The sequence below is a fragment of the Dinoponera quadriceps genome, unplaced genomic scaffold, assembly GCF_001313825.1.
Source record: "Dinoponera quadriceps isolate SergipeBrazil2010 unplaced genomic scaffold, ASM131382v1 scaffold1070, whole genome shotgun sequence".
Classification (NCBI taxonomy): Eukaryota; Metazoa; Arthropoda; class Insecta; order Hymenoptera; family Formicidae; genus Dinoponera; species Dinoponera quadriceps.
Genome location: NW_014555341.1, coordinates 309375 through 332292, shown reverse-complemented (window position 1 = coordinate 332292; position 22918 = coordinate 309375). Strand labels below are relative to the sequence as shown.

Genomic DNA, 22918 nt, shown 5'->3' with positions numbered 1-22918 from the left:
TTAGATTTCAATTAATTCAATTGTACAAATTATATCGTTTCTGCGGTGAGAGATATATTTGTGCACATTTCCTTCTGTATAATAATTTTTTTTTTTTTCTGATACTCGTACAATGTTGTATATCGCGTTAAATTCTCGTTGAGCGTAAGGCGCTCTGTTAACGAACTCGAAGAGTACAATTTTCAATGGCGCTTCTCCGGAATTGTTTGCACTCGTCACTCGACGAGAAAATAGCAGAGAGAGAGAGAGAGAGAGAGATATAGAGAGAAAAATACGAGAGAGCGCAGAGGAGAGGAAATAAAAAGTGCACGGGTACTAATTGCAGTTCTGTCGGCCGGAGGAAGGAAGAAACGAACCCTCCCTTTTTTTAAACCTTCCACTCGAGCCCTCAAGGCTCGAGTGGCTGCGTATACACAATGCCGTACAACGCGTGCACACAGTGCCACCTGTGGCTCTCCACTCGAGCGACGATTTCAAGTAGATTTTGCACACGCTGCCGATCCGCACACCAGTTTCGTAGCGGAATTATCGGAGAAAGTTCCGAGCTCTTTCGAAGAGGAAGAGCGCGCTAATCTCGCGGCGTCGTCAGTGCTTTCGTTGCCGCGGGAATTCATAAATTGCGTACGCATTTAATCGCTATGACGATAATCCGACCGCCGGGTCTTCTCCCGAGAGGCGCCCGTCCGTATTTTAATTCGGCCATCGGATTGTCGTCTTATTACCGCGCCGACGCGCACCTCGACGCGTGGAGAACGTGATTCCGCTCAATTATTCGCATTCCCGAATACATCGGCAATTCGCATCAAAACCCGTTTCCCCGTGGCATCGATCGGCGACCGCCGGATTCTCGCCTTCTCGCCAAAGACGAGCTTCCTCTCGACCGAACTCTCGCCGGATAAAACGTAATATCGCGAGGCGCGATCTTATCGAGTAGAAGCACCCTGGAAGAACGGGAACGACTTGGAAAGGGTCGACGAGCTTCCGATTAATTCGCGTTTTCCCCGTCCCGCGGAGATGGCGATCACCAACTGAAGTGCTGCTCGCTACTTGGTGGCACTCGGTGTGCACGCCGCACACTGCAGTTTAATGCATATGCAATTATCGATTTACATTGCCGCTGCACCGACAGCCGCGCTGCTCATGGCAGCGATTGGCCCGAGCCGACCTGACGTCGTCATCGTCGCCGTCGTCGTCGCCGTCGTCGTTGGCGACGACGACGACGACGTGTTTTCCGTCGACGACAAGTGGCGGAGGTCTCTCTCTCCCTCTCTCTCTCTCCCTCCTCCCCTTTTTCTCTTTGCCGTTTGCCGATGCCGCTCCGCCGACGAAAGTCCGCATTTCTGGCCGCTTTTTTGGTATTTTCGACAATGCGACGGCGATATATCGATCCGACGTCGCTTAAAGTTTCCAACCGCGGCTATACTTCGCGCGCGCGTACAGCCGGCCAGCCGGCCTGTTTTTACCCTCTCGACTTTTTAACGGACGTTCATTCGTTCCCTCGCTCGCTCGCTCGTTCGTTCGCGCACACTCTCGAGATTGGAATTTGACGAAATTGCTTCTGGAAATTAAACTGTTCGCGAGAGCTCGGGAAAACAGCCATCTCCGACGCCGGCGTTCGACCGGTGCGAAACGCGAGTGCTGATCGCGTCTACCTACTTCGTGGTCATCCTTCGCGAAAGCCCCGAGTTCTATTCTTAAGTGCGGATTTCCTTTTGACCTCGACTTCTTTCTAAAGTCACTCCCTCCTTCTACCCCGCTCTCTCTCTCTCTCTCTCTCTCTCTTTTTCTCAATTATGCTCTCTACCGTACCGTTTTATCGGGGTTCGGCTCTCTCCTCGTATATCTCTTTGCTTTATTTCCTTTATTTTTGACGTGACAATAACGTAAGAGAAATTGTTCGTTCGCGTCGATGTGATTTTCACGCGACGTCGAGCGGTAGCGAAGTCAGTCGTCTCGTTGTTCACCCGAATGAGTTTTTATCGTTCGATGCGGTGGCGACGATAAACGCGAACGCGTCGTTTCTAGGTCCTACCTGAAGCCACTCGATTATCGAGCGCGGTATTTCACGTGAATGTACAAACACCTCACGTCTCATTTTTTTTTCTTTTCAATCAGCGATCCCGTGATTTCGCAACGAAGCAATTTATTTTATAAAATACACACCTGTTCCGGCTCCAACTTTTTTTTTTTTAATTTTTTTTCTAGTTAAATTACTAACTAAATTAAATTGGAAAGCATGAGTTTCTGCCCGTATATAGCCCGAACAGCTGGAAATATCGCGTCGTGATTGTAAATAACTTCGAAAAAGTAACTGCTGTAACGAATTGACGCGTGAGAGTAACTTTTAATCTATATAAAGCTCGCGTAACATCGCGATTGGGTTATGACGAGGGAAAGGAAAAGAGAGAGAGAGAGAATTTATCCTGAACATGACATTCTGAAAAAAGGTAAGAACACGTAGGTTGAAGTCGGGGAAAAATAGAACGTCTAAGAGATGATGTTGTTTATTCCGAGCGACGCGACATAAATCGAACAACACCATGCTAAAAGCAACGTGCGGTCATTCCGCATAGTCAGAAATGAGCAGTAACAAAATCCGGCAGACGGCAATTTTAATTGGTGACATATGTTTCCATGCGTGAATGTGTCACGTGCGTCTGCGGACTCCGCGATACGTCGCCAATTGCACTTGCGCGAAAATGTCGAAAGCGAAAAAAAGTGCGGGTAGAAACGGCGAGCAGACCGGACTCTTTTTCTCTCAAAGACAAACACGTTAATATTAATATAATTATTTATTTAGAGGAAAAACACCAAAACTGTCGTTTCGTTTTTAGACTCTAGCCTTGTTGAAAAGAAATTAAAATTTATGCGCACGGATACAAATCGGAATCTCTTTTTTATGAAAATATATGGAATAGTTTTATGAAAACTATTACATATTTCCTTGCAAATAAATATTTTTTGTAATATTTGGGAATTGACGCTCTTAAAAACTAAGAAACTGACGTACCTATGATACCTATAGAAAATTATCAAAAAATAAAAGTATTGAAATTATATTATTTTGTATATTTATTACATATCTTTGCACATTATCTCTACAGTCTTTTATATATTTAGAAAACAATTTTTTAAATTTCATAATGCTCTTTTATTATGTGGAAAAGAATCCTCTGACTTCTCTCTGACCATCTTAAATAAACGAACAAGAGAAACAGGAGAAGCAGTCATCGGTAGCTATATTCTGACAAGTAATAATTCACAGCAAAGCTTAGGTACGCCAGGTGAAAGACCAATAAACTCAAGTATGTCGGTTCGCAGAACAACCTAACTCTAACTTCTCCTACGTGGTACAGTGACAGAAAGAAATAGAAATTGACATAAGATCCAAAGTGACTTTAAAAAGTTCAAAACTCGTTATAAAATAACATTATTAAATAAATTATTCATTGTTGATTTGTTGATTTAATTTGACTGATTTTTACGAGAGGACGGCTCAACAAAAACTTCAGCACAACGGACGATCAAACGGCGCTAATAACACAACCGGAAGCACCTGCAAACAGAAACTACCATTCAGCTCTAACTATTCTATACAGTAGACGAAATTCACTTGTACTGTCCGACAGAATTTAGTACTTCACAGTTGAGAGACAGAGGTATGACGGTACCTAGAATGACAGTTTATCATACCTATGTCAATTTTGGTGCTTCTCTTCTGTCCATTTATTGTATTTTTTATTCACGAACATATCGTCAAATTAAATTCTTTCTTTACATATATATCTTGTTTCTCCTTTACATAGGTTTATTTATGCGACCTAAAATGGTACACTTTTCTGCAATAAATATTATTATTATTAGTATCCGCCATCGTCTCACTAATACAAAAACATTGACAAAAATTTTAACGTAACCGACGGATACTTATATGAGACGAGTAGTAGGAATCAACCTTTATATCGGATCGGTGTGACCTTGTTTCCGGGGATAGTGGTTTTTAGATCGAATTTATCGCGACTCCTTGTCACTTCGGGTCGCGAGCGTTATCTCGGTGCGTCCGATAATTCGCGTTTGCTCATCTACCGGAGCTTGCGAATAATCTCGCGTCCAAGCGGATTCCGGCCGAGTGGGCAAGGTCAGTGTCGACTGGGCGACAACCACGACGGCGACGTCTGTCCTCTCTCGACGTGTGCGTACGACGGATCCGCGCCGCGGCACTGCGAGAAAAGCGCGCATTCAAGCTGCTCTTTGACGCGAAACGCCGCTGCCGATTCGCGGCCGTTTGCCAATTAACAGCAAACACACGGTTTAAACGATCAACAGTTCGTTTTGTCGATGAAAAAAAAAGGGATAAAAGGATTGCACCATATATCACACCTCTGTGTCCCGGGGCGTCCTGTTTGCTATTGCCGCGTGTATGTATCGATTATATTGCGAGGTAAGCGCGATAAGCTCGAGCGTTTAACCGAGACACACGTGTCGCGCGTCGCGAGAACAGATCAGCCGTAATCTCATGTGAGACTCCAAGTGAGACCTCGCGGAATATTTTGCTCTCTCTCTCTCTCTTTGATATAACAGTTTACGAATAGGGTGAATCATCCGAAAAAGTTTGAAATGAGAATTTCGTAACGTCAAGCGCTGCTCCCGGGTTCGAGGATGCATGGTCGATAGAAATGAGTCTCCAGATCACCGGCGTTAAAAAAGCTGCGCCGCGAGAATACGCGAGATCAGCGAACGTGCTTGCGCATTCGAAGGGCTCACATGGACGTGAGCTGACAAGTCGAGCAGCACATATCCTTCAAAAATATCTCACGGCTGGCGATAGCCCGGCGGAAATGAGTTCACATGCGGCCCGATGCGTCACGCGCAAACCACGAGCCAATATTGATCTATTTGTTACTAACCTAATGTATATACGACGGTCTTCGAGTGGAACGTTAAAGGCTCGCCCACACCGATCTTCAGGGATTACATGAGATGCCAAACGCGAAATCGTCAAAGGATCACTTTACATTAGCCTTCCACCGATACCGATATGTGTCTTCCGCTAATATTCATATTTTTGTAATCGCAAACGGCAAGCGATACTCTTGCAGCGGCCGCGCAAAGTGACATCTCGTCGTATTAAATTTAATTTTAGCTAAGCTTTTCAGAGCGACAGGAAGGAAAAATGATTATAATTGTCGCGTATATCTTTTCGCATTTGAGATAAAGATTTCCTCGTAACGAAATTCTTTCTCTCTCTCTCTCTCTCTCTCTCTCTCTCTCTCTCTCTCTCTCCCGAGAAAATACTGCGTAAAATTAGATATTTTTATTCCTATGATCTCTCCCTTTCGAGCTATTAGCGATCGCAAGGGAGAGAGAAAGAGACGAGAATAGCTCAGGCGAATAGCATCGCGATTTATCCTCGAACTCATTGTTCTTTTTATTTCTCTTTGCAGGTAAGTCCATCCCACGTCGCCGACGTCGTCGAAGGAGACCTGTATTGCCGCGGAAATTGGTTCGTAAAACCAGCCTTTATCGATTTTCGTTAGCCGACGCCGCGCCACGCCGCATACTCTCTCGCAAGCTCTCCCTCGCGCGTTGCCGCGCACATACAGGCTCGCGCGCTTTTCACACACGGCGCAGAGCTTTTCCAGGGGGCCAGCCTGCTGGTATATGTGTTACCTTGCGTTCTTTCCCACGTCGCGTGTACGCAGAGTGTATTCATCCGCGGAGATTTGCCGCGGCCGATATCGATATACGTCCGCCGCGCGTCTCTCGCAGAAATGCAGAAAGTCGGAGGCACTACTAACGAGCGGCTCCTGAACTCACATGCCTGTCTCTCTGGAGCACTTCCCTTCGCGCTTTTTGCGGTATTGTATATCGAATGCGTCGGGAAATATCAAAACTGCCGCGCGGCCGGAAATCCGCGAGATCCTCGAGGCACAATAAGCGATTCGCGAACGATCGAAACGAATCCGAAAGGCTACGCGAATCCGAGGATCCGCGAGAAATTCCGCGAGCCGTGAGAGAGTACTTCTCGTGGAGAATCGCGTGGAGTCGTGAGAACTCGAGGATCTGCACATTGAGAGAGAATAAAATGCAGTAACTATGTATATAATTCCACTGTATTTCATCTTCAATTTGGGCCTCAACTATACACTTAAGAATGCGAGATATAGCAAGATGAACCCGGATTATTATTATAATACTCTTGCGTGGATATTATTGTGTATATAGCAAGACAAGTGTTAAAAATGTTGTTACATATAGAAATCTAGTATGTAAAAATGTCACATATTATTTGTTATTTATTACGACTGTGCTGAACTATGTAAAATGTTTAGTTTCTCTTACCATTGCATATTTGTCACTTTAGTATAATTATACTTCAAATTATTAAAATTCGTGTTAAAAAGATTACACGAGTTGGCCACACTATCGCTTTTGTCATGATTATAATTCATATTACAATAACACGTATTATATTTATAGTTTTCTTGACTAGAATCTTTTATTTATGCCGTTGTTGTTCCAAATATCAGGTGTATTTTCTCTCATTGTACGAATCCTGAAATCAGCAAACCGAACGTCTATCTCCATCTAAATTATAATGGAGCGAATTTAGAAACGTTCGCTTTCGGCTCACTCGATGCATCGCCGCGTCGCGTCGTTGTAGACACATCGAGTGACAAGGATTTTCATTTGGTGGATATGCTCGTCGAAGCGATTTCACGTCGGATCACCAACAGATATTGGATCGAGATACGCGTTCATCACGATGACAATCGTTCGGGCAGAAATCGCCATTAATTGCCGCCGCACGCCGGAATTGCGCGCGTAGGCGTCGCGTCGCGCAGGAATTTGCAGTCGCAGTTGTTTTTCTCTCTCTCCTCTTTTTTTCTGCGAAAGTCGCCACGTTGTGTGTCCCGTGAGCCGTTCTTTGTAGATATCTGTTTCACTTGTCACCGACCGCGCATTCGTTTGACCTTTATCCGACGGATTTTTATTTGTTCGCGTCAAAGTCGCGCGTGCAGAAAGTTCAAAGCCGCTTTACGTCCGGCTTCTGCGTCATGCAATTTTGATTGAAAAACTGACTTTATTAACTCTCATACTTTCCGTCTAAGATAGTTTCAAGAAAGTCAGACGATAGCGGAGGAGGCGGCTCTAAGTTTAAGACGATCACGAGAGATGCATTTGCTCGAGAACGAAATTACCAAAACGAGCAATTACCTCCATTTATTCGCTCTTTAATCTCCGTGCCTTCGCATACTCGCCGAATATTTTGTTTTTATCCCAATGTTATCAACATCGCTTAACGTAATGGTTAATTTCCATAATTTATAGTTTCATAGAGAGAGGGGGGGAGGGGAGGGGAGAGAGAAGGACATTTACGAATTACGACTACTGCCGGTCGTATAATGATCTGTCATAGTCGTAATTGAAATGCATAGTATTAATAAATCGAAGAGAACAGACCAGATTTTTTCTCTTAAGAAATTTTATAAATGTATTTATCGATGCGGTCTCCTCCATCCTCTCCTCCTCCCCTCCTTACCTCAAGAGAATACCCCAGCGATGATAGATCGAGCCAGATAATAACGGGTAACTTAATGTCCGCGACTTCCTAATATGGAACACTCGAGATTTATGACTCCCCTTTATTGGCATTCCGAAGCATTCATTTTGATTAACTGTCATTGTTGAGGCTGTTTCATGCATCAGGCAAATGGAACTTGATCCCGGCGTCTGGTTTGTCGTTCTCTTACTACTTTTTCTATTTTTTACGGTTAAAAATTGCATGAAAACAACATTATCGCCCTGGCATGTTTTTGGCTCCCTTCGATTTTCCCGTTGAATAAATGGNTCTCTCTCTCTCTCTCTCTCTCTCTCTCTCTCTCTCTCTTGCCAAATTTCGATATGCCGGATTGTTGTGTAAATATAAAAGAACCCCCGGGCTGGAGGATATATAATCGTCAAACTGCAGTTTGTTTGTGAAATATGGTATTGCAATTTGTTAGGTGCCGTTTTATATGAATTCTTTCAAACTTAGCGTGATTACAAGTTTTGGAAAAAAGAGAGGGGAGTTACAGTTGAAGAATAAAATCCGGAAACATATGAAAAGATTATTAAATGTTTCATAGTTATAATGGTTATAATATCTGGAAGAGAGAGAGAGAGAGAGAGAGAGAGAGAGAGAGAGAGAGAGAGAGAGAGGATTAATAAAACCCAATTAAAAACATTGATGTCCAGACCAGCCGTAAATAAATGAACAATTATCGCGTTGAAGGATAATCGATCGTGAAACAAGATTGCGGAATTAATTTGGGTATTTGCACACATACAACCGCGTTACGTTCGATATATACATCTCGTAAAATTGTCCTCACTCAGTCTCCAATACCGCGAGCTCAAACCGCGAATTTTCCACGGCAACGTTACCCTCTCTCTTTCTCTCTTCCCCCTTCTCCTCTCCCGACCGACCGATCCTGCTCCGTCGATCCTCACGCCGCTCGTAATCAACGTTAACAATAATAAAGAGTTGCCACCGTGGTTCGTTCATCGTGTGGAAATCGAGGAACGAATTATGAGAAGGGACGATCGACACGTTCTCGCGCGAAATCAGCCAGAAATTTCGGCGGCGTTCACAACGGCGGGATACCGGCGGAAAATGGTGGATACAAGGGCGGGTCGGCTGCAGGGGTTGCGCGCGCCTCCGCAGATCAATATTTCATTTCAGCCTCGGCAACCTCCGACCGCCACCCGCCCGCTCTGTTCCCCCTTCCCCGTTCCTCTCATTCTACCGCTCCCTTTTCCACCCTTCGTCTTCTGCCGCCGCTTCCCTTGCAACCTCGCATAGCTTTCTCGCTGCCTCTCCACCCCCTGTGTCATGTTTTCCCTTGTTTCCCTGCTCTCACCCTCCCCCCTTTCCTCTTGCCATCCTGGCCGCCGTCAACCTTCATTAGCCTTTTTGCTACGAGCTCCGCCGATGACTCTTCGTCATCGCGTGGCGGTCGGACTGCCATCAGACGCGCGAGACATCCTCGGTTCCACTTATCGGGGGATCGATCGCGGGATCGAGTCGCAATTGCACATAGCTCGTTCTGAAATGACATCAAGTCGATCGCAGGGCGGAAACGCAACCCGGGGTTTAATCCTTCGCGATAGAATCGCCCACGACTGAATTTCCTATCGGACGTGTAGCCTCCCTCCGAGGTAGAGATCAGAAAATAGCGAAGCCAACTTAGAGCGCATCCTCTGCGAAACAAGACGCAGTCAGCACATTATTTGTAAATCATTCTCAACATTTTCTTTTTTAACCTCGAATGCGGATTAATTCACCAGTCTTCTTGTTTTTACATCGACTCGGATATACACTCATGGACAGTGATTCGTCTTTCTTTAGATCTAGTGAATCAAGTCGTAAAAATTTTTACCCTGTTCTAACCTAGCCAAAAGAATGTTCATGTAAGAATCAAATTACATTATTTAAAAATTGATACTTGACCGACTGTGGAATAACACGCGTCAAGATTGAAACTATACAGAAAAAATAGCTTGTATTAACCCTTTGCACTCGAGGGCTCCGGAGCGGAGCCATTTAAAATTTGTCTTCAAACTCGAGGGCTCCGCTATGGAAACAATGCAAATAACTTTCAGTTCATAACATAAGGACAAAGACAAATCGTAAAAACTATTGTGTATAGGATATTCCGCTCTTGCTATTTGCATTTGAGTTTGAAGAGTTTGAAGACAAATTTTAAATGTCTCCGCTCCGGAGCCCTCGAGTGCAAAGGGTTAAATATTTACTTGAACGCAGTAATACCTTAATTTCTACATGAATTACTGAATGTAAATGTAAAATGGTTCTAAATTTAAGAGAGCATTTATTAAAATTATATAATTCTTCTTTTCTACTGAAAAATTTATTGATTTTATATAAATTTAGATTTTTCTGTCCAACTTCTATTTTGCATGATGATTTCTTTAAACAGAACAGGATCAGCATTTTTGGAACTTGCTTCGCTAGATCTAGGGAGGAACAAATTATTGGTCGCACGAGTATATATCGTTATCTTGAGATACTCGTATCCATCGTCTCAGGGAGACGAGTTCAAAAATCATAAAAGCGCCCGAAGGATCGTGCGTCACCTCGGATGGTACCACCGGGGGTCGCGAACAGGGTCGCTCGAGTCGGTCTTTTAGCTTCTCAAGCCGAGACAGGCGGCGATGCCGACTTTAACCCAATTGCAATCTTACGATCGATGTTACGAGCGCACACGGCGGTATTGCGCGTCGCTTTCGCTCCGCATTGTTTCAGTTATTCATTCGATGCGGAGCTCGCACGGACCGTGCTGGCATGCCGTGTGCTGTGTGTATGCTGGCAGGAAGGAAAGAGGGGATGGGGGAGTGAGAGCGGACAGAAGTGCTCTCGTTCGCACTTCTCGCTCTCGCTCTCTCTCGCGCGCGCGCGCAACTNTTTTTTTTTTTTTTTTTTTTTTTTTCAGCAATGAGTCCCACGCTGCGTGCCAGCATTTCTCTCACACATACATACACTCTCGACAGTAATGGCCCTTGACATATCGAAGTCGAGCGCGCAGCGCGTCACGAGAGTTTCCGTAATTAAAAATTACACCTTTGCGTACGCATTCTCGCAAGCAAACTGCATTGATCCCACGGCGTAACGCCGCGCAGGTGTTGTCCGCGAATTGCAATTGGGAATAACATGATATTTTAGGTCGTAAAATCATGTTTTCCGGTTTCGATGTCGCTTTCCCATCGCTTTTACCTTCGTTAATTAAAAAGGTGTCATCATGAAGGGATTATTCATTGATACGATGAAATTTTTAATATCAGTAGTATCGAAAACTCCTCATTTTTAACATAACGATATAATATGTGTCATACTTTAAATTATTAATATGTTATACACAACGAGAACGCTGAATAAAATCTGAAGGAAGCAGGTAATGCACGCGCTCGATTTTCTTTTCTTCGATTTGTGAAAGACCGCAAGCGCGCGTGGGTGAGCCTTCGAAATGGAGAACGCAAACTTGCTAAAATATGTTCGGATATTGTTGCTCGAATAATTACGCCTACCTGTGAATCTCGACCGAGTCATGAAGTTTTAATTAACAATTTATACGTAATGCATCGCGCGGCGTGCAAATAGATTCTGTAACGTCCGGGTGTTGATAGAAATTTGTAAATAGACGCGATATATATATATATATATACCCGCTTGAATAAATAAAACATTCGTTTAATCTGATATTTGCGTCCTCGCGAGAAGAAGTTGATGTATGACCTTTTGGGAAAACGTGGAGCTTTCGACACGCGAATGCGCGTTTGCAAACACACCTAACGCATGTATTTCATTTCACCAAATGCAGAAGAGACGCGAGTAACAAAGCGAAATTTCGAGAGAGAGAGAGGGGGGGGGAAGCAACATTCGCGTACTCTGAAATACAATTACCTTTGAATATACGAAATTACTAGACATGCGATATAACGTACAGAGGCGGAAAGTCGGTAAATACAATTTGCACGTAACAGATAATAATTGATAAAGTAAGCTGTGATATATATATATATATATATCATGTGATATATATATATATATATATATATATATATCACGTACTGCCAGAAATAATATTATCCTAGACGTCATCTTGAAATTAGATACAATAAAAAGTGAAAACAGAAATATTTAATAAGCGAGAATTATGCGAGTCACGAGCGCCATGAGAGACGCGAAGAGGACACACATATGGAAATTGTATGAGCTGCATTATGAGACTCGCGAGTTAATTACGACCGAAAAAAGAAAGGAAGAAAAAGGGGAGGGAGAGAGAGAGAGAGGAGAGAATCACTCGGGAAAGTGTAATTTTTGAAAGTAATATTCACAGCTTAAATACGAATTTGAGAACGAACATATTCACACACAGTAAGTTTATGCTTTCATTTTCAAATAAATTCGATTCGTCCCGAGGACAAGAAGAAATCGAAAAATCGAAGGCGAAAAATCGCGCATCCGCTCGGTTCGCGCGCGAATTTTTTGCAAGAGAAGGCTCCGGAGCGTGAAAATAACGTTATTATTATAGGCGATTCATCACATGACGTCACGGCCGTTACGCGGGTGGGTAAAATAAACGAGATACGCCCCATTGAAATTTTCCCGAGGACGTAATGCCCTTTTGCGCGATTTGCCAGCTTTGATGTCGGCGGCTTCGGGAGCGTTGTTCCCGACCGAAATTGCCGATGTTACACCTTCGTTAGGACACACACACACACACACACACACACACACACACACACACGGCATGTCCGTTTGTCTGTCCTTATATTCGTGTTTGCGTATGTGTATATGTGTGTATCTATGTGTGAATATGTGTGTGACGCGCTTTCAATTTTCCACGTGAATGCAGGAGAACACTGGATTCTGACAGATTTTTCGATGAATGGAAATCATCTCGAAATATACAAACATGTGAAGTGACCATTACCTAACCGGCGCGTATTTATTGCGCTCGGTTCAACGGGCAAATTTTCACCTGACGTTCATGAGGTCAGGTCTCCTATTTTCTCGTCATAGCTATCTTGATTAATGACATCAGAAGCGAGAAAACGTTGTGCCGAAAATTCTTGCGGAATACGTTAAGATCAAAGGATATATCTATAAAATGATACTTTTGTATGTGTGTGATCGATTATGAATATATGTGTAAAATATTCTGAAAATTTTCCTTAAGTAAAACTATTCTAAAGAGAGGAATATAAAAAGTTTAATTGTTGCCGTTTTTCCGCGATGCTAATTAGTTATCTCGAAATCTCCATCTAGATGTGAGTCGTTGCTATATACTGAGTATTACTATAAATCGTAAATTTTCTGATATTTTCAAATCAGTCATTAGTCATTTTATCATAGTAGTTTTTAACTAACCTTCGAATAACAAGATTGATTGGGTCCGACCGAATCCATATTCATCTAACGCTTATGCGCACGCCTGTGAAAAGTGTTATGTTACAAATACTTTATATATTTTGCGAGATATTTTATTTACTTTTAAATATTTTTTTAACTTATTGTGAGAAGAAAATGTGCCTGTGGTTAGGAAAACTAGTCGAAAAAACTACAAAATACTTCGACCGGCGAGATCAACCCACGTAAGCCTCGTTATTTGAGAGTTAAAATCCTAAATGTAGTTTCGAAGAAACTAAAATCAGAAATTAAAATTGGGGCATTAAGTTCAAGGAACACGTATAAAAAATATCTTTAGTTGCGAATATCTCAGCTTCCAAATAGTCAATCGTTTTTCTAACTTTACAGACTCGTAGATAATACTTCTCCAGCAATACGCAGCTAAAATCTAAAGGGACTCCTGAGAAAATGACGGAGCAGCTACTTTAAATCGAGAAACGCCGATTATCGTGCTCGGAGCTGTTCCGCGGTATACGAAAATAGAAAACGGGGATAATCCTTCAAAACGATTTTTCTTCAGGAATCCCTTGCGAGCCTCTCGTCGCCATCGTTTGTCCCACGCCGACGCCGATCCCGTTTTGCGTGAATCCTCTGATTTACCGTGAAGGAAAAAATGACATGGTTCAACGGTCGCGAGAAGGACGAAAGGGTCTTTATGGTAATCGGCAGTCTCTCTTAGACCCACCCAACGCACTTATTTTAGACGTCGGCTGCGCGCTTCTCCGCTGCTCAAGTAGAAAAATGTCCTCGTTGGCGCTGCCTCTGCCGCGTATTTCGAGCACCCTGTACATAACTCGTGCGAGCTCGCGATATACCGTGCGCGTTCTCGTGTCATGGATCCCCATCCCTGTATAGATCGTCGTGGATCACTCGAATCGCGCGAGCCACGTGAAAGTGTACTTCCGCGAAGGATCGTATATCTTTTGCTGGAACAGCGACATCACTTTTACATAATTACAAGTGTTACAACACACACACACACACACACACACACACACACACACACACACACACACACACAAATAACGCAGTCTCGAATAATAACAGGATAGAATATAAAGATAGATCAAGAGGGGATAAGACAATCGTTGGTAGAATTTCCCCGCGAAATAGCGGCGGTCTCCTGAGGAAATTGCGATGGGCTGACCGCGGCGAGTCATCGGAAGCGAGAGGACCGCGCGCGGGACGTGGCGAGAAGAGCGAAAAAAGAGAGAGAGAGAGAGAAAATGGGAACGAGCGCGCGCGCGCGCTCCTTCCAGGTTAATTTTCGCACGAAATTACACGAGGCTCGAAGTAGTAGTGCCACGAGTAGCAGCAGCAGCAGTAATAGTAGTAGTAGTAGGAGGATGGTGAACAGAGACAGGCAGGCGGTCGGCCGGTAGGGTCGACAGAGACACGCGGCAACGGACGTTTAGCAGCGGGCGAGACGAAGCGCGAGGTAGAAGACGAATAGTTCCGACAACGGTGTGGGAGGAGGATAATATGAGGCGCGCGCGTGTGAGAGAGAGAGAGAGAGAGAGAGTTTCCAAAAGGTGGGAGCGAGCGAGACGGGAAGCGAGCCGGACGATCGAAAGAGCCGCGAGAGGAGTGGGACGCGCAGGTAAAAAAGGAAAGAAAAAGGTACGACGAGAGCCGTCGCGTCGCCTCACCGTCGTCGTCGTGTAGCGCGGCGCGTCGGATCCCGGGACACAGCGGTGCGCGCTCCGCTGCCCCACCCAACCTCGCCGACGAACGGCCATGCCGGGGTCGCGAGCCGATCAATACTTCGGCTCGGCACGAGGAGGCGCGAGCGCGCACGGGTGCGCCCGATCGTGAGCGGACGCGCACGATCGCGGCCGAGCCCCGGCACGAGGCGCTCCGAGTTCCCCACCACGGGCGGCGTTGCCGGCTCAGTCGCTGTGCGGGAGTGGTCGTTGAGGGATGTGTGGTATCGCAACCGAGAGTGTGACCGAGGAATAAAGAGCCGGCGTTTTAGTTTTCACTTGCGTTCCACGCTCTCTCTCGCTCGTCCGTCTCTCTCTCTCTCTCTCGCGCGCGCGCGCGTTATTCCCTCCGGTCAGAAGGAAGAAGAGGGAGAATAAGGAGGAAAGAAGGAACACGGGATAACCCAGTCAGTCGCCGTGTTAGTAGCTGTCGCAGCGACACACTCGCCAGGTTATCTTTCTAGACTCGCCCGCGGCCCCTCCCCGCGCTCTTGCCGTTCGTCGCGCCGGTTCACGGCTCCGCGTACGGATCGTGTGTATTTACGTCACTATTTATTGTACAAAGGACCTTAAGCTAAGGTAAGTGCAAAAAATCACGACTCTGCGTCGTACTTGATACTTTTTCTCTCTGCGCACATACATATCTCTTTCTCTCTCTCTCTCTCGGACACGCGCACACACACACACGTACGCTTCTGCGCCCTCGCCGCCTTGCTCGCTCCCTGTCGATCGCACGCTATATAGCGGCGCAAGTCGGTCGGGCCACTTCCACGCACACTCGTCATTTCCTGCGTGACCGACTACTCGCCGGCAGCGGGTCGTCGCTTCTCGATCGCCGTTTACTGCTCCGCGTTCTCGTGGGAACTCGTCGGTGCGAGAGAGCGAGCGAACCGGCTATCGATCTCTGCGGCGTCGTACTGCGTCGCAGGATTGCCTGCTCATTCGTTCGTTCGCCCGCTCGCTCACTTGCACATCGTCTCTCCGCATTGACGCGTAATGCGAGAGCCAGCGGTGCGCGTCGAGGCGCAGCCGATCGATCCCTCTCGGTATCTCGCACGGGGGCGGCTCTGTTCCTCGATTTCGATCCGTCTGTCGCTGCGGTAATGGACAAGGCGTCGCCGCCGTCGGAGAATGCGGCCGGGAATTTCGCTCTCGCTCCGTGAAAGTAGCGCCGTGGCGCTACCGCGAACGCCTGGCTCCCTCTTTGAGAGGCGTTTGTCCTGTCCGCCTGCTCTCTCTCTCTCTCTCTCTCTCTCTTTCTAGCTATCGCATGCGGAGCCATAACCTCAAATCGTACGATGACGACGCGATGAGTAATAATGCCACCGTCGTCGCCTCTTCGCGACCGAGACACTTCTCGCGACCTTCGTTGCGACAGCGCCCGTAGGCTCTCCCACGGAAGCTCCTCCACCTTGTGCATGGCTAAATATGTCTTTCTGCGACGCTTTCCGCGGAGGATGTCCGCAACGGGCCTCTCCCCGCGGAACCTCCCGTTGCCATTAGACGACGCGTTAACGAAGCTTTCCTCGGGGGGAATTTCGAATCGCGGAGTGCTTTTCATTTTCGGCTCCGAATATCTTGGTATGTGAGCGAACCAAAGCTCCTGTGTAAATCGAAGGAGAAAAAAAGATGGTGACGACTTGCTCAATCGGTTTGAAATTTGATTTCTTTTTTGTCTCGACCTGTTCGAGATTGAATTTTTACGACAGGCTGAATTCTTTTTTCGTTTTGTACGAAGCTTTCCGTACGAAAATCTAAATCTGGATAGGTCTTTGAACTTGGACTTTAAATTCGCGTCGTCGAAATGTCGATTCGATGACAGCGACACTTCGTACGTCGCGCTCGGAAAAATTATAGTTATTTTCGGCCTCAACTGTATCCTTTTTATGGTTTTTATTTATTTATTTTATTCACATTTTTTACGGGAAAACTTTCATTTGGTACACATAAATTATATATGTACATGTGGATATTTTCTAAGAGACCTAAGGGGAATATTAAATATATGGATTCCTCCAGTAATTCAGAGCAATCAACCAGATTCTCAGAATTTTAAAAAGAAATAAAAAATCCATTAATGTTCTTCTATCTTTCACAGTAATAGACCTAGCTTGTATAATAAAGATTTAATCGTTTTTTAGCCATAAAAATGGATTTCATCGAAGGATCGGACTGGCCGATATAATAGCCGACTTCTTTTTTTTTTTCTTCTTTTTTTTTCATCGAGAATAACTCGTAGATCCTACGTTAATCGATCGTTGGCCTTGGGATTTTGTCGGATGTGAAGACCGTGTTGTCACCATATTCTTATTTTCTGATTGTTGTACTCGTAGCGGCACTTTCAATTGCATTCGGTACTCGCGCGCCGACTACGACATTTACTTGCGACAAACAGCGACAATTGTTATCGAGCGCAACTTTTAGAACGAGGATGAAAAGCTCTTAATCTCGAAGTATCTATCTATCGCTAATCTCGTATCTCACCCGCATTTAATTCGCGCGCTGGTGGTCGAATTCACCAATTAGTATCGATTAAAGGCGGTATTTCGGGACGGAGAAGACCGCGGAGAATCGTCGGCGAGATATTGTCTTTTTCGGTAACGACGAATTTATCGCGACTTCTCGCGGAGAGCCGACACGTCGTTTCACGATAGGAAATGAAAACGGGAGGACAAATAAAGCGATCGTCTCACGCGCGCGTGAATATAGATATTAATTTTATCAGTCGCCGCCACTTATCTGAGCCTACATCGCGTCATGTTTCACTTCGCTGATAACGTCGCCCACCTTTTCATGTATTTGCGTTGAGCCGGAGAGCTCAAACACACAAAAATGTCCCTCAACGCTCTTATTTCTCTTACCATAGTTGTTTTGCGTGAAAATCAAACATTATCGTGATAACCATGACAACCGGATCAATCAATCGTCGTAATACGTTTCGAAGCTTGAATAGTAAATTATGAGCAAACATCTGCGAACGTTTGATCAATCAACACACTTAATGCTGCGAAGAGCGTCGATACTTAGGGCTTCACTCGCGGATCTTCGTGTTTTTTATTTGAAATTTCGCGACGGCCCGCCATTCCAATTTGCTTGAATGTTCGTAACGCGGCTCATTAATTTGGAGCACGTGAGAGAGTTGATTCATGATGCGGCCGGTCGTCCGATTCACATTAATGAATCGCGATCGCGTGCGTGTGTGGCGGTGACGATCTCGCTCGGAATCGCGGTCGCGTTGCCAGGCATTCATGAAAGCTTGCAAAAGCGCCGGGATTGCCCACGCGTGACGCCAGCCGCATTCTTCCCGCGTGCCCGCGGCCGGTCGAAATAGAAAAAAAAGTGCATTAACTTTCATAATCGGGTATCGATCTATCAGCCTTTGCAAGGCGGTTGGCGAGACGTGGGGAATGCTGCTGCGTATGCGTCATATTGCGACGTGGAACTCGGAAATCTCTCGCTCTCTCCGCCCTCGGTTTTGCTCCTTCGGAAACAGGATTCGCCGTGCACACACACGTTGAGAGGAAAATATCGAAATATAAAAAAAATATTTGGGGCTTATTGATAATATATTTATTTAAATCTAAATCTTTTCACTTAGATACAGAGTAAACAAACTTCGGTTCAGTTTCGTGCAAAGCTGAAAAATGAATTTGATTGGATCCGCCTGACAATGGACGACCAAATGTTTCGTTTGAAGGAAACCAAGTTTCCAGTTCGCATGAATCAAATTCAGTTTTTATAACCAGAAATTCCGTGTTTTTTTGCAACCAAAACGCGTTTAATCGCCCATTGCCAGATGGGTCCAACCGAACTCATTTTTCAATGTGTAAATCTAGCAAAATGTATATTTTCTTATTTGAAATTTTTTCCATTGTAAAAATATAAGTAGATATGTTATTAGTACCTATCAAAATTAATTTTCTTTATTTTCCAAATATTTTTTTCGTTCGTTAAATGCGTGGAGAAAAGTGATCGATTGAATTAAGGACGATGAAAGAATCAAACGCGTTTCGGTTGAAGGACGACAGAATATCTCACGTCCTTATGAACCATATTCGGCTCTTAGGATCAAAAATTCCGTCTTCTTCAACGAAAACGAGTTTGTTTCATTCGTCGTAGCGTTAATTCAATCAATCTTTTCCTTAAATATGTGCAATTTTTTTTCGCTCCGTGGTAATCTCGGGATGATCTTTGTGGGAATGGGAGCGAGTTCGTTCGCGCGTGTCGCGCGAGTTGCGTGTTCCGCTCGCGTCGGGCCTCTCCTAGAGTTCTTCGCACCAGACATATTTCGGCATCGCGACTTAATCTCGTGACAGCTCTCTTTCATTGCCTCATACACGCGGCAACATCGTTGTCGGTGTCGTCATGTCTACGTTAAACTCCGAAGCCAGGTAATCACGCGCGATAAAATATAGGATGTCGAATGCATCTACCTATCGAATCGCCTTAACGTTTCTGTTCCTTTGTGTGCAACGCGCTCTGCCTTCCGGGTTCGATATTCGTTGCCGACAGGTCGATATCGACCGACGCCGTCTTCCGGCCGAGAAACGTCGAATGATGCTTCTTAAATTAGGGACGTCGAACACCACGGCGGCATCGCGAGATCGTTTACCTCCCGAGAGAAACCGCGCGCATCGCGTACGCATCTTCACACTTTGCAGTTCGCTTCTCGCATTCCCACGAGTAATTCGCAGTTCTGTTGCCTCAATCGCGCGCTCACAAAATTATCTCTCGTTTGACGCATCCTCTTCTTAATGAACTTATTTTCGGTGGGTAACGAATTGAAGAACGACCAGTTTGATTAAGATTTTGTTTAGGATATAAATAGAGAGGATCGCTGCCAATGGTAATAGTTACTTCTCCGGTTCTCCCGGATAAAAAAATGACAGTCATCAAATTTGATTAAAAAAGAACAAAAGAATATTTTTATTTAGGCATTATTTGTTACTTTTCTTATTTACTATTTTTACTCATATATGTTTCGTTCAAATTTATATTATATATTTATTTATATTGATATCATATATTTCGTAACAACTTAACACAGTTTTCACTATTATAATAATTATAATAATTTTACATTCCGAAATTATCCTGAATTAATCACTCGATCTGCCGGAAACGTCCTGTTCGTAATGATTCGCGCAATATCTCGGAATATCTCGGAAAGAACGCACGAGGAGTGCCACTCCCTCCTCGACCGCCGGGTGCGCATCTCTCGAGAAAGCGGTGAACGCCGCGCGAACCGGAAGCGCATTAATGAAACCGGATCTTGGAGTCTTGCCGTCGTGTTGCGGTGTGGCCTACGAATTCTTTCGCCGCTGGTCGAGCTCGCTTTACAAGAGTCGTCGTGGCACCTCTCGAATTGGAACGTGGGTGACGCCGGCGCGATCCTGTGCTCCCTCTTCTCGAAGCCAGGGTTAATCCGAATTTATTGCGCCGTTGTGAATTTATCACGGTGTCGGGCGGATGCGGGGAGGTGAAGGATTTATGGATCTCGCGACAACGACGATGATTTCCGGAACCGAGACTTTTCGAACGCGCGCGCGAAGCTGCGAAATCAAATCGATCCGGCGAGTTTTATAGCCGCGGAATATTTTTTCGACGAAAAATCTCGAGATATCCAGGCTGTACGATACAAAGAGAGAAAAGTGCGGACTCGCAACACGCTTACGGGTTGAATTTGTGAAATGTGGTAATAATCTGCCGTACTTACATAGGATTTACGGAATGCGAGGTAAATAGAGCCAAGAATCTCGAGAATTTAGCGTGTGGGATCTCTCCGAGTCGTAAAATTCGCGAATTTAAAGATCCGTGAAGTTATCGCACGCGCATACACAAAAAAAAAGAAATAATTTGCTGGCACAGCGAATTTTATGCTGTCGCAGCAAAATCTTTCGGTTATATAGAGGGCAAAACGATTTGTTAAGAATATTAATTGCTGTTCGCTGAATTACGCTCGCTGAATTTTGCTGAGTTCACAAATTATTTTGCCGTAAAAACAAATTAGTAAATGTAGGAAAACGTTTTTATTTTGACGACAAATTAACATGTTTCAAGGACAAATTTACTGAACAGAATATTTTCCATTTTGGTAACAAAATTGTTTTTGCATTAATTATGAATATTTCGCTAATTTGGTTATGCCAACTAAATTTTATTGCTGTCGTAACGAATATGCTGTAGCGAGGATGATTTCACTATAATAGCAAGATTATTTTTTCCCATGTATGAGACACACACACACACGCATGTATGAGACACACCCACACATGTATGAGACGCACACACAACACACACGTGTGTGATATCGATGATCAATGGATTCGGGAACTTTTTCTGAGTGATATTTTCGCGTGAATATTTCCCTATGTTTGTTCGCATCGATTCGTGCTCGACAAATGTGCGAGAAATCGTCGCGAATAAATTTGTCGCGGTTTTTGCTTCGCGTTTTTCTCGCACTATTATCATCGCGAAGCAAAAATCATGCGCGCGTGCGCGATCGTTGCATGTTTTTTTTTTCTTCTGGCGTGACAGGTGACGCTGGCGTTACTTCCGGCATTCTCCGACTACTTTATCCTTAAGGATAATTATCCGGTTCACTGAGAGAGAAATGCTCTCTTAGTCACATTCGATTAGATGCAATTGTACTTGACTCATTACTCATCGCCGTTGACTGTGTTTTATTTCCGCGCCAAACACACGGCGATTTCTCCCATTTCTGTAACATTCCTTCTGATACTCGTGGAAAATTTACGTTTTATTAATTTTTTTCTTTGCCATTTCGAAGAAACGAAGCAGAAATAACGCGAGAAAGAATGAACAATCGGATTGAAAATCTCAAAGAGAGCTTCGTTGATGATCGTGCAAAGTTTTTCCAGTTTTTCGATATTTGCACAAGGAACTCTCTCTCCCTTCTCTTCGAGAGAAAGAGAGAGAAGCCCGTCCGTCTATAGCCTTCAGGGTTAAGTGGCTCTTCGTTCGAGCTCTCTCGTGGGTTTTTTGACGGCATCGACCGGCTTGAAAAGCAATGAGTCACCGCACCGTGTGATACCCACTCATTCTATGTTAGATTATCTACGTGTATACACGGGGTGTTTCTTGCCAAGCTGCACTTCCTCTCAACGATAGACACCACTACTACGACCCGATGAATCTACAGATCTGTGCGCGATTGTTATTACGTATTGCCGTTTGACCAAAATTAAATCAACGATCGTGAATCATCGTCCGCACACGTGACAAACTTCTTATTAATATTTATTTCGAAACGTAATTTTTTTGTTAATTTTTACTTAGTTTCCATCACAACTTTTTTATATATCGTTATATTTTTTTTTTAACTTTTAATCCTTCTATTATTCTTTTCCAAGTAATTTTCTTTTATACTGTCCTCTACTAATTTAATCTGGTTATAAAAGTTCGAATACTTAGGGATTAACAATTACAATATTGTTTATCGGTAAAAGCAAAATAAATCGGACGCGAAATCTAATTCTACATAACTCTGACCCGCCGTGCATCGCCGAGAAACTTTCCGAAGTGCGACATAGTCACGTAACGTATTTTATTTACATGCTATTTTTACGAAGAAACTCCTCTCGTGCGCCACGATGTATTTTTAATTACCCTTCCTATGAGCGTACCACATAGGAGACCTCCCTTAGGAAATCTCCCGATGCGCCACGCGCGTGTTTCGGTCTTTTTCATCGTCAGTGCCGTTTTGCCCGTCTGCTTGAAATTAATTCAAGGAAATGGAGTTTTTTAATCTTTCGAAGATCATTCCTGCCTATTTTTATCTTCGCCAAGATTGCATCCTTTTCGCGAGAAATCCGTTGGAAGCTTATTTGCAATTTTTCAATATGTTATCTCGGTTCTCGGGATGGAACGTATTGGTTAAATGCGCGAATTATTGGAAAAGAATAATGGATACTTAGTACATTTATGTTAATTTAATCGAGAAAGTAAAGTGCGTTTCGTGACGGGTTAACCAAGGCCGACACGAAAGTGCATCGGAGCGGAGTGCAAGTTGCATCGTGGCGCAACGCAACGTAACGTAACGCAAATGCGTGTTTTGCCTTATATTAACGTGTCTACCGATCGGCTTAGATAGCGAAAAGCCTATCTACCGGTAATTGACCGAAACATTCGGCGCACTATATATATTTATCTGCGTTTGTTGTCTGTAAATGATTCTTGCAATTTTTTGTCGACGCGGTTTTACGGAATCAATTGGTAAAGAACT

The 22918-nt window shown here is 44.4% G+C and overlaps 1 protein-coding gene across 3 annotated transcripts in view; it reads left to right on the top strand.

The window, feature by feature from the left end:
- Positions 1-22918, top strand: part of LOC106743895 (14-3-3 protein zeta) — a 59459-nt gene that overhangs the window by 15824 nt on the left and 20717 nt on the right. The window contains exon 1 of one of the 3 annotated variants that reach the window (XM_014618174.1): positions 14838-15252. The exons of the other annotated variants lie outside the window; for them this stretch is intronic. The gene's annotated coding sequence lies outside the window, so the exon portion shown is untranslated. Of the gene's footprint in view, positions 1-14837; positions 15253-22918 lie in introns of those variants that run through there. 3 annotated transcript variants of the gene reach the window in all.